We start from the raw sequence: 11,469 nt of genomic DNA, 5'->3' as shown, positions 1-11,469 counted from the left end.
ACATTTCTAGGAAACTTAGGAATTGTTGTGCTGTATAAAATCAAGTCTAAGAATACTAATTGTGTCTTATCAGTTAGCATCTGGTGCTGTAAGGGAAAACCACTAAACAGCAGCTACAGCTACCTGGAGTTTTTACTGGGTGGGGTTATTTTTAAATGCACCACCGTGCTAACTGTAGTGAGCAGCTCCTCCTGGAATAATGCTGTAGCTTCGCTGTTGACTCCACAGCTCCCACTTTCTATGTTTTCAATCTAGAAACACACTATCCTGTCTAGTGGGACTAGGTTTACCTTTCTATTTATTTTTCCTGAGTCTTTTAGTAATAATAAATAAGTAAAACCAGGGATAAGTATACTGAATAAAATCCTACTAAGGCGTGCAAAAAAAATTATGTCAATTTAAGTAATTTCCAAATCTTTATCTTACTGCAAATTCCTTAAACACTTGTAAAAATATGTGCAAAGGCTGTTTTTAGGGAGCAGGCGCTGTGAGGGCGGGTTTGTCGGTCGAGCTGCGCTTTCCCCGCGCAGTGCGGCGATGGACGCTGTGCTGTGCCTCGGGCCGCTCCCGCCCTGCGGCCACACGGGGGCAGTGCCCGCCCCGCTGGGCCGGCCGGAGCGGAGCGGGGCCGGGCGCTGCTGGGTCCCCGCTCCATCTCCGCGACATCCCCTCTCTGTCCCCAGGGCTTTGTCCTGCTGCTCCCCATCCCGCTGTGGCCCCTCCGATTGCGGTGCACCCGGAGCTGTGCCAGGTGTGCGCGTTCCAAGCGCTCTCCGGGCTGTAGCTCCGTGCTGCCGGAGCCGTGGGCTGTCCATGGAGCCGGAGCTGCCCAGGGCTGAACCCTCAGCCCCGGGCCGGGTTTGATCCCTCAGCCCCGGGCCGGGTTTGGTCCCTCAGCCCCGGGCCGGGTTTGGTCCCTCAGCCCCGGGCCGGCTCCGCTCCCTCAGCCCCGGGCCGGGTTTGGTCCCTCAGCCCCGGGCCGGCTCCGCTCCCTCAGCCCCGGGCCGGGTTTGGTCCCTCAGCCCCGGGCCGGGTTTGGTCCCTCAGCCCCGGGCCGGCTCCGCTCACTCAGCCCCGGGCCGGGTTTGGTCCCTCAGCCCCGGGCCGGGTTTGGTCCCTCAGCCCCGGGCCGGCTCCGCTCCCTCAGCCCCGGGCCGGGTTTGGTCCCTCAGCCCCGGGCCGGCTCCGCTCCCTCAGCCCCGGGCCGGCTCCGCTCCCTCAGCCCCGGGCCGGCTCCGCTCCCTCAGCCCCGGGCCGGGTTTGGTCCCTCAGCCCCGGGCCGGCTCCGCTCACTCAGCCCCGGGCCGGCTCCGCTCCCTCAGCCCCGGGCCGGCTCCGCTCCCTCAGCCCCGGGCCGGGCCTGGCTGCGCCCTTGCGGCGCCACTATGGGAAACTGGGTGCGAATGGTGCCTGTGTCTGAGTGCGGAAAGCAGACACTGCTGGGAGATGCGACATGCCAAGGAAATCTCGGGGCAATTGCAGCACTCTGATGAAAACTATTATCAACAGCAGGAATACAGCAATAATTTTTCACACCGAAACGTTAATGGCAGATGAAGCGTGGCAGAGGGGAGCCGGGCGCCCCACGAGCAGGCTCCGAACCTGGGCTGGGGCTGCGGCTCAGCCCTGCCTTCCAGAGCCCCGCCCGGGAGCTGCTGCAGGATTGAAGGACAAAAATAAAAACACCACCCCCAACAAAAACCAGCCTGTGTTTTGTGGCCCTAACTGACAAGTTTTGCAGCTGCTCGATCTGTGTATGCAGAAATTTGATAGTGGATATTGTTATTTACTAATCATTATTGTGATATCATTAATAAAGTGACAAAAAATATTGGATTTTTTCTGGGTCTAACTCTCCCCTATATGTATTAATAACTGAAATTGGAAGCAATTCCGTGTGTGTACTGCCTCTCCCTGGCTCTGCCTGGCTCTCCTTGGCCCCATTTATTGCTGTGCTGGGGCTGTCAGTGCCACACTGACAGCAAGGCAGGCCTGGCTTCACCTCCTGAAAACTTCCTACACCTTTAGCTTTCTAATTTTTTACTAGTTTTCGCTTTCCATCCTCTTTGTCTTTCATTTTTCAGATGATTCCCTGTTCCATGAAGCAGAGACATTTACAATTACAATTGTAAATGTTAAAAGTTATAATTATATATATTTTTTAAGCAGTATATATATTGGCTGCATTTACCTTCACTTTGTGATGAGACTCTGCTAGTGCATATGTGTGAAGATGTTATTCACTGGGTAACATCTCACATTCCACACTGCATGTTGGGGTATTTTTAACCATGCAAACTTCCCACCTATCAAAGTAATTTGCAAAGGTAATTTTGTTTCTATCCATCTATTACAATAAATCAATGAATAAATAAATTATAATGCAGCAATTAAATGTATAATGAGATGGGCAACAACTATTAATAAATGCAGAGCTAGTTGCCCAAAGGTGAACAGACTCCCCCTCTCTTCTTACAAGTCAGGTAATGATCTTTCTATAATGGAGAAACAAGCAGCTGTTAAACATGTAAATGAAACCAAGGGATAGATGAATTCACACCATAATAGTGTTCTCCAGCCCCATTATTATTGTTACATTATCAGTTCTTCTGTGACTTTTCCTCTGAATATTTAAAGACAGGGAGGGGATATGCAATTATGCTTAAACAGCCTTCTGCCAAATGATTGACTGAACGAACCCAACTCAACCCAACCATGCTGCTGAGGAAGGAGTTGTCTCCCTTCAGCAACCTAACTGGGACAGGCTGAGTTTTATCCCAGCAGAGCCATTACAAAACCAGTGTTGATCTTCTGGATAATTTGCAAGAAATCTCTGAAATGTCATGAGGGAGAGAGGTCTCGTTTTAAAAAACCCAACAAATTTGCATTATTAAATATCTAATCTAAACAAAACTATACCATGAGGGGATAAACTAGTGTATCTTCTAATTTCAAATATGGCTGTGAATTGTAATACCACTGCTACTCTCAGAATTTGGTGTTGCTATAAGGAAAAGCAGAATATAGTTTCCCCTGAAGTTTTGTTCCTGCAGTAGGCATGCTTGGGGATGCTTTGTGTTTCTTCAGTTAGCACTCATTCTCAATATCTTTTTCCTCTTCAAAATTAATTGTAAGAGAATTACTGCTTCATTGGAATACATTCATTTCTTTCTTCAACAGCCACCACAGTGATTCCCTTGTCATTTTACTCTGCCTCTTTCCTGAGCCTGTGCTCATATTCTCTATCTCTCTGTGTCACTTTCTGTATTTGTCTTTACCCACACGTGCTTTACCAGCTGAAATCACATTATTCCAAAAACTTGTTTTCAAAGGAATGATTGATGCATTGGGGCTTGTCTCAGTCTGAGCTGATTCTGGCACATCATTAATGTGGGGATGAGGAGATACAGCATTGCCCAGGATATCAAATTGTCCATCTAAAATTTTCTTATATTTAGAAGAGTACAGGTTTCCCTCCCAGCTCCCCATACAGTTTGAGAATTTCAAGGGCAGCAGTTGGCAGAGAATTCAATGAAGCTACAGTGGTTGATTTATTGTAATAGATGGCAGGAAACAGAATTATCTTAGCAAATTAGTTTGGCTGATAGGAAAGCTGGCCAGCAGATAAGGGGCAGTGCTGATGCCTGACCTGACCTGCACATGCCTCTGACAGAGTTTCACCAATTTGCAGTTTAGGATGAGTCACTGCTCTGAGCAGAAAGTGCTCAGGAAGAACAAACAAAGCAGGATGTGGCACGAGCTGCACGCAGTATGTTCCCTGGAAGCACTGTCCTTGACACTGCCCAGCTGCCCTGCAGTTTCTGGGTCAGGTGAGAAATATTATCTGATCCATTCATCGTTTTATACAATTCAGACATTCAGGAAGAATCTGTTTCACAGAAAAAGCTGGACAAGTCTTTCAGCTGCATACTGCAGTTACTGAAGTTCACCTGCATTTATCAACCCCAGTGAAGTGATTTCTTTGGCTTTCTACTGCTGCACTTCTCTGGCTCTTTACAGCCCAGCAGCAGCTGGATGAGGGGACCTGTGAGGGCAGTCTGGTGAGCTAGAGCTTTTGCTAAAGGTTCAGAGTCTTATATGGTCTTTCATGCAGACAGAATGTGTTTAACTCTCCAAAACACTGTTTACTCCCACTTTTCCTGTTTACACAGGAACAAATCAGAACCCTCAAAGCCTTGAAAAAGCTCACAGTATATTCTATTTAGCACTAAATCCAGCTGTGTCTGCAGTAGGGCACAGAAGCTGTTCAAAACCAGGCAGAAAAAAAAGAAAACATACATGCATATACAGATACGGATATAAAAAGCTCACATTTGAATGGAGTTCAGTTTGGAAATTGTCACTAACTGCAGGCACATATGTTGTGTGTGTGTTTGTGTCTGTGTGATTGAGAAGCACAGTTGCCATATTTTCCTGCTATATTTCATCTTGGAGCTCCCTGGAGCAGGATGGTCAGGGTGGGCACTGTAGGACAAAGCCTTCAAGTGATATTGTTGGCGCATTGCTGCACAAGGTGCTCAGATTTTTTTTTTTTTTTTTTAAGCAGGCACTGGATGTGCCTTTGATTTTATGTTAGGCTGCTGAAGATGGCAAGAAAAATTTTTCAGTTTAAACTCTGGCTTTGTCAGCAGACCCCAAAGGATCCTCCTCAGGAAACAGACAGTTTTAGTATTTTTCATCTTGGGAAGCAAGTGCCTTCCATGCCCTGGGAGTTTGTTCAGAGATGCTGACTGGGACCTCACAGAAAAAATGAAGGAATTTAGAGGAGTTGATTCTATGCAGCAAGTCCCCATAAACTCAGAAGTGCAGAGTCGTGGAACACCTCATGGAAAGAGCAGGCTGAGAAATGGTCACAGTGTCCTGGTCCCTACAGGTATTGGTGCCAGCAGGTGCTAAAGCCTTGACCCCTGTGGACACTGGGATTAGCATATTCATCAAGGGTGTGTAGGAATGAGTTTTACACTCCGGATTAGTAGCACTCCCCCTGTCCTTGCACGGGCTGGGAGCCCTGCTTGGCTCCACAGAACCAAAAGCTAAGTGTGAGGAAATTAAATTATAAACATGCAGAAAAATACTATGATAAACATTGGGGGTAGGGAGAGAAGGGCTGGAACAAACCCTTTCTGCAAGGTAAGAACTCAGTGATAAATAGATCTGTGCATATTTCCCAGTCTCATTCCTCACTTGCCAAGTCTGATGCTATTTTCATTAGGCCATGTTACCATACATGTCGTTTTATACAAAGGTGCAGTATATCACTACTGGAGGTTGAGGTGCTTGTAGTGAACACAAATGAGCTTGTAATGGTCCATCTGCTTTGATTTTATTTAGTGATCCCTCAAGGGCTAGGAGCTAGAGTGAGAATAACAATGCTTCAACCCATCTGCTATTGTAGTACCAGCTCCAGTTGAATTATCACATGTTCTGAGTGGCTGGCATATGCTGTGACATAAAGCCACAAGAAAGTGTTGCTCTCCAGCTGTTGTGTTGACAAATACTTTTCAGCCAGTCATTAAGTTCAGCTCAATAACCAGGGGGAAACTATAGCTAAAAGTTGATTATTATTTTATTTTAAGCATTAGAAATCAGTAGTACAATATATTTTATTTAAAAATGTGTCACTAAGGCCACACATTGTATATGAGCTCTAACAATAAAAAATTCGCTGTGATGCCCATAAATTTATGTGTTATAGGATTGGATGGGCATCTCTGTAACTGACAGTGTAAATCTTAGTAATGAGGCTCTGGCTAACCTTGTTTGAGCAGCAGCACATCTCAAGATGTGTGTATATAAACTTGCTGGCCTGGCAGTGCTGTGGGCCACGAACAGGCCTGACCATGGAAGGAGCAGCTCAAGAAGAGATGGTGATGGAGGCCCTGTGCAGAGATAGATAACCAGAGTGGCTTTAAATTGAGGAAGAAAGTGAGACAAGACCTACAGAGGGACAGACAGGTGCCCTGTGGGTGCAACAGGTTCAAGTGGCCCATCTGGCACTGCAGAGTGGCACTGCTACAAGTGGCCAGGGATTTGGCCATCACTCCCTTGGTGACCTCCTGAAGAGCTCAGGCCACTCTTGGTCACCCCAAGTTGTGCCCACACAGAACACTTGCTCCAGAGCAAGTCTCAGAAGAGTGTTTGTGGATCTCTGCTGGCAATAGTCACACTGTCCCCTTGTCCTTCCTCTCTCCACCCTGTCCTCTCAGGGTGCTGGGATCCACCTCTGTGCCTGGGAGCAAAATAAAAGGCATTTCCCACAGGTTCAAAGGCTGGTACACAGACAGATGTAGGTGGGAAGGAGATGTTCCCTGCTCAGGCTGAGAACGTTCTCTCTTTCTGCAGGTAACACACCCAGGGACAGCACACACCTTTGGGCACTGCCCGCTGTCCAGCACAGATTCAATGAGAAGAGAGCTGGTAAAACCTCCCCACCCCCAGTTCCCAGTCTGACCTGAGGCAGCCCTGCAGCAGGGAAGGCTTTGGGAGGGTGCACCCCAGGGATGGTGCCCAGCCCAGGCACTGCCCTGCCCTGGGAGGCCAGGTGGGCTCTGCTGCCCTTCTGGAGCCACTGCCCTGGGGAGGCAATCCTCAAACACCCCTTCCACTGATATCCCCCTCAGAGAGACAAAGGGCACTGCTCATACCGAGGCATTGCAGCTCTGGAGGTTTGTGTTTCCTATTGTACCCACAGACCCGTGGGTGCCAGCTGTCACTGGTGCTGCCATTGTGCTGTGATCCCCTGGCTAGTGCAGGAATCGTTCATTACGCTGCCTTTTGAATCACTTGATTACCATGAATAATAGGCCAAAAAGGCTGTCAGCATTTTGACTTTAACTATAACTGTTACAATTAATTATGGGTTTAATTAGCATATATGCCTAGCAGTAGAGAGTATAATACTTCATGGGTAACAGATGATCCTGCAGCTGTAGCATAAAGTGTGATACAGGTTGGGACACAGTTATTAATAAATGGCTTCTATTGTTTGAGGTCCTTATTTATACAAATTAGCAGGCAAGACATAATCAACCCAAACTGTATAATTTATAATAATTGATCTCATTTTGACTGACCACCGGTCGGCCTACTACATGCCCTCAGAAGAAAAATAGCCCTATTAGGATAAGTTTAATCCTAAACATAGCTAATGAATCCTATTACTTTAAGGTCATATTTGAAGCTTTTGTTAATTGTCAGAACCATTTTAAATTGATTAGAGTTAAATTAAATCAATGTAATGTTTAGAAAAACAATATTTCTAATGGATGAGGCCAAGCTGACCTCGAATAAACATATTTATCAACCGATTTCAGTGAATGAGAAGGCTAGCAGCTGGGCTCATAATTCATGATTGTCTATAATATGGGAAATGTCACTATCTAGGCCATTAATTATGTCAGGTAATAAATCTGTTGCTCACAGTTGAGCATTTGCCAGTTGGGGTAACAACCCCCTCAGCAAAGTTATGATGTTTAGAGACTCTCTCCTTTAGAGACTCACACTTTGCAGCAGCAGAACAACTGCATGCAACTTTGGAGGGAATGAATGTGATCGTTTCATAGCTGTCAATTACCTGACAACATGCCAGACTGTGATAACTTAGTATGGAATCATCATTTGAAATAACCAAGGTGTTCTATGAACAAAAAGGTTTACTGCACTGACTATATTTTCCAGGTTGGAGAGATCAGCTATTAATAGCTTATATTCCTTATAAACCAGCACTAAGTAACTGACTTCAGTAAATATATCATCTGAAAAAATATATAATGATAATAGAAATATCTGTTTTGCACAAGTTTAGAATGTGAGAGAGTCAGATTGGGTTAACATGAACTGGGGTATAAGATGCAGGTAATGATGGGTACAATTTAACACAACAGGATGTAGGAAAAATGATACATAGAAGCAGGATCAGTTTAAAGTTAATCATGTATTCAGCAGCTTAGGAAAAGATCTGGCACAGACAAATCACAAAAAACACCTGCTCCCTGTTCAATATCTTGTCAAAAAAAGGAGAACAAAGATAAATCAAATTTTCATAAAGAAAGGGTAAGAAAATAGTAAAACAAATGGCACAGTAGTAACCAGGAGGGAAATTCTCATTTTTATCACAGAAGAATATAACTAATTAAATTATTAACTAATGAAATATTTCTATTGAAAAAAGCAGGAAAAGTCTGGTGATAAAAGGTCACTAAATGAAAAAGAATCTAGAGCAGATAAAAAAGAGTCCTACAATGTTTTGGGCTGCTTTACTTATTCCCTTTAGCTGGCCTTTCCACGTTGCATGTTGGTACAAAATGCTGTTCTGGTCACATCCTGAACTGACCCTGTGTTTGCAATCCCCTTCCTGCAGGCTGCTCTGCTTTTGGAACATCAGCTGGCTTTACATTTCAGGCTCAGCTGTAAGCCTCAACACTGAGTTTCACCATTAGTACTAATAAATGGTCACACCCTGACAGTATCAATCAAAAGTTAACACAGCATCTCAGTCTTGGGTTTTGCACAGGTGATGCACTAGCAGGCACACACTGCACTTGCAAGGACATGATCCACACTTGGGCTTCATAAATTAGCTGTGTCTTCACTGAACCACACCAAATGGCTCTGAACAGCCACAAGTATGTTGTGAATTGGCCTTTTTCTGCTTTACATGTATCAACAGCTTCATGCGAGGCACTTGTGAAAATACACATTAAATGCAAGTTGTAAACTTACATATATTATGAACAACAGATAAATAGAAGGGCCTTTCAGTCACAATATAAAAATAGCTTCCTGTGAGGAGAAGAAAATACAGATGCTTTCCTGACTTCAGATCTCTGGCAGATACTTTGCTGACACTACTTGCAATTAAGCATTTAAATAGAAATTGATTCCATTTGTGTATAAATTATCAGCAGGTTATGAAGAATACGAGCAAATCAAACCCTCAGCTGTGAAACCCTGCACTGGAGAGCTGCTTTAGGATATTAAGACAATGTGTGTGTGTGTCTGTGGGTGAGAAAGGTTGTGTTTGTATGAGTGTATATAATTACTATTTCATTTCTTGGGCAAAAGATCAGTGTGTGTGTGTGTCTTTTCCTTTATGGCAAGGAAAATTGCTCTTCTAACCTGTCTTCAAAATGTAATAACTTTACTTGCAACCAACCACTGTAGACCTGGACTGGACTCTGAATTATTACTGTGAGTTGAAACATTTCTTTAACAAAACTGAGTCCTTTAATATCCCCCACCTCTGTTATTAGATGGACGAATGAATTTTACTTTGAACATAACATGTGGCATTGTCTGAAAATTGCCGGTATGAACTGAAGTTGGCAGGTATTTTCTTGCTCTCCTCGTCAGTGATTGCCATTTATTATATGTTGCACCTTTATCTGTCAAATACCGCAGAGCGCTATATTGATTTGTGTCTGCCGCAAAGCAAAGGTCACTTTGATCAACATACTACAAAACCAGAAAAAGTAGGGTTCTGACATTTCATTACCTGGGAAAAAAAGGACTAAAATAAATAAGAATATGTTTGAGAACAGAGCACTTCAATATCACAGTGTGCAGTAACTGTAATTAACAAAAGAACTGCTCTATTGAGGTTAAAGAGAAAAAAAAAAGAAAGCAGGTTTTCTTCCAGTGACTGTTCTTTACATGACTGATTCTGTAATATTACAGCTGTGATCTTACTGAAGGGTTACATTCATTACAAATCAAATACGTTTTGCTTCTCAGATTCAGACTTTTAACGAGCAATAAAACTCTGGAACTCTTTAAGGATTGGGGAAGATTTTATAAAACTTTTAATTTTAACTGTGAAACTCTAATCAGGTTGGGGACTTTTTGTGCTATACCCAGATGAGGACGTGGTCTTTCCATTAGGAATGCACAGTCTGAAGAGATAAATCACAGGAGACAGAGCTGGACCCACTGCAACATTTCGTGTGCCCCAGGTCCACAAGGATTGAAAAGTGGAGCCAGAAAATAAGCCCATGTCTTATCTCCATTTTCTAATTCTAGTTCCTAAGAACTTGGTCATCTTTAGCAACTAGCACACAAAATAATGATTTGGGAGGAAAATGGTGCTGCAGGTGAGGTAGTTCTGTTACTTTCCTTCCTGCCCAGTGTCTTTCAGGCACCCCCTACATTTTCCTTCACTGAGATCAGCAGACGCTTATTTGTATTGTTTAAATAAAATAGGACCTGATTTCTGTGGAAATTTTTAATTCTGGCAGAAATGTCTTTTGTATATTTTGAGCATCTTCTCTTCAATGTTGATCCCCATCCCTTTCCTAGTTGATCCTCCAAAAACCCCTGTCATTTTTTCATAAGGAACCTAGTTTTCCTAAAAAACATAATAATATAGCAGTTTGGGGATTTTCCCCCATGCAGCACCCTGATGCCCTCAAGATGCATCTGGTATTTCAGATCCTTGGTTTTTCTAAGCAGAAAAATGAATCTCACAAGTGCTACTGCTCTACCTGAACCCAGGTAACTGAGTGGGCAGGCTGCTTTCCCCTCATTACTGCTGAGAAGTTTTGCTTTTCCTGGTTTCACAGTGTTCAGTTCTTCACTTGAAGCCACATTTTCATGGAAACCCAGTGAGCAGTGACACCTCAGAGCTTTGCTGCACCTCTGAGCAGTAGGGTGCATATCACAGCTTGCATGGCATATGGCAGTGCTTATCATGTCAATAATAAAGTCTGAATAATGCAATTCTTGCTTGTAATTATCTTTTATTATTATCAAGGGTCATTCCTGGGCTCTTCATCCTTTCATCTCATGTGGAATTTTGGGCTTCCTTATTAATTAAATAGCCAGTGTGATTGAATTAGCCAATTAGCTCTGCCTGAAGGGATGAGCACTGATCCAAACAAAGGGTTTGATTCCACAAACTTGTTGCTGTGAGGGAGAGTCTCACAGGGAGCTGGCTGCCAAGAGTGGGCTCCCAGGACTTGGCAAACCCAATCCCAGTTAATTTGCAATTATTAGACCAGGTAAAAATTTCCATTTGGATACTTTCCTAGTAGGAAATAACTGTTTATCAAGCATGAAAGTTTCCACGGGGTTGTTTGGTTTTATTCAAAAGAATGTGCTTGAAAATAATCACATGCTGTACAGTGTTCTGCTGTTACCATTTTTTCTCAGAATCATATAGCAATTTTAGATTTGTAAAATTTAAAGTGAAAATGGGAACAAATCCTTTTAGCATTAAGAGAGGAGTCCTGACTGTTCCCACACATTGGAAGAGTTTTGCTGTAAAATCCTGTATTGCAGAAAACATCCCACTTATAAAAAGATTAGTCTCTGTCTTCAACAATTACTTCAACCAGACAATGTATGTTCCCTGTTCCTAAACCACAGATTAAAATCCCACATGGCAACAGGGCTATGCATCTCTTAAGTATCTGTGCCTGAAAGGCACATTGGAAATGTATGCAAATGCAGCTC

Source organism: Erithacus rubecula, assembly GCF_903797595.1.
Source record: "Erithacus rubecula genome assembly, chromosome: 12".
NCBI classification, from domain to species: domain Eukaryota; kingdom Metazoa; phylum Chordata; class Aves; order Passeriformes; family Muscicapidae; genus Erithacus; species Erithacus rubecula.
Note: the sequence above shows the minus strand (reverse complement) of the source record.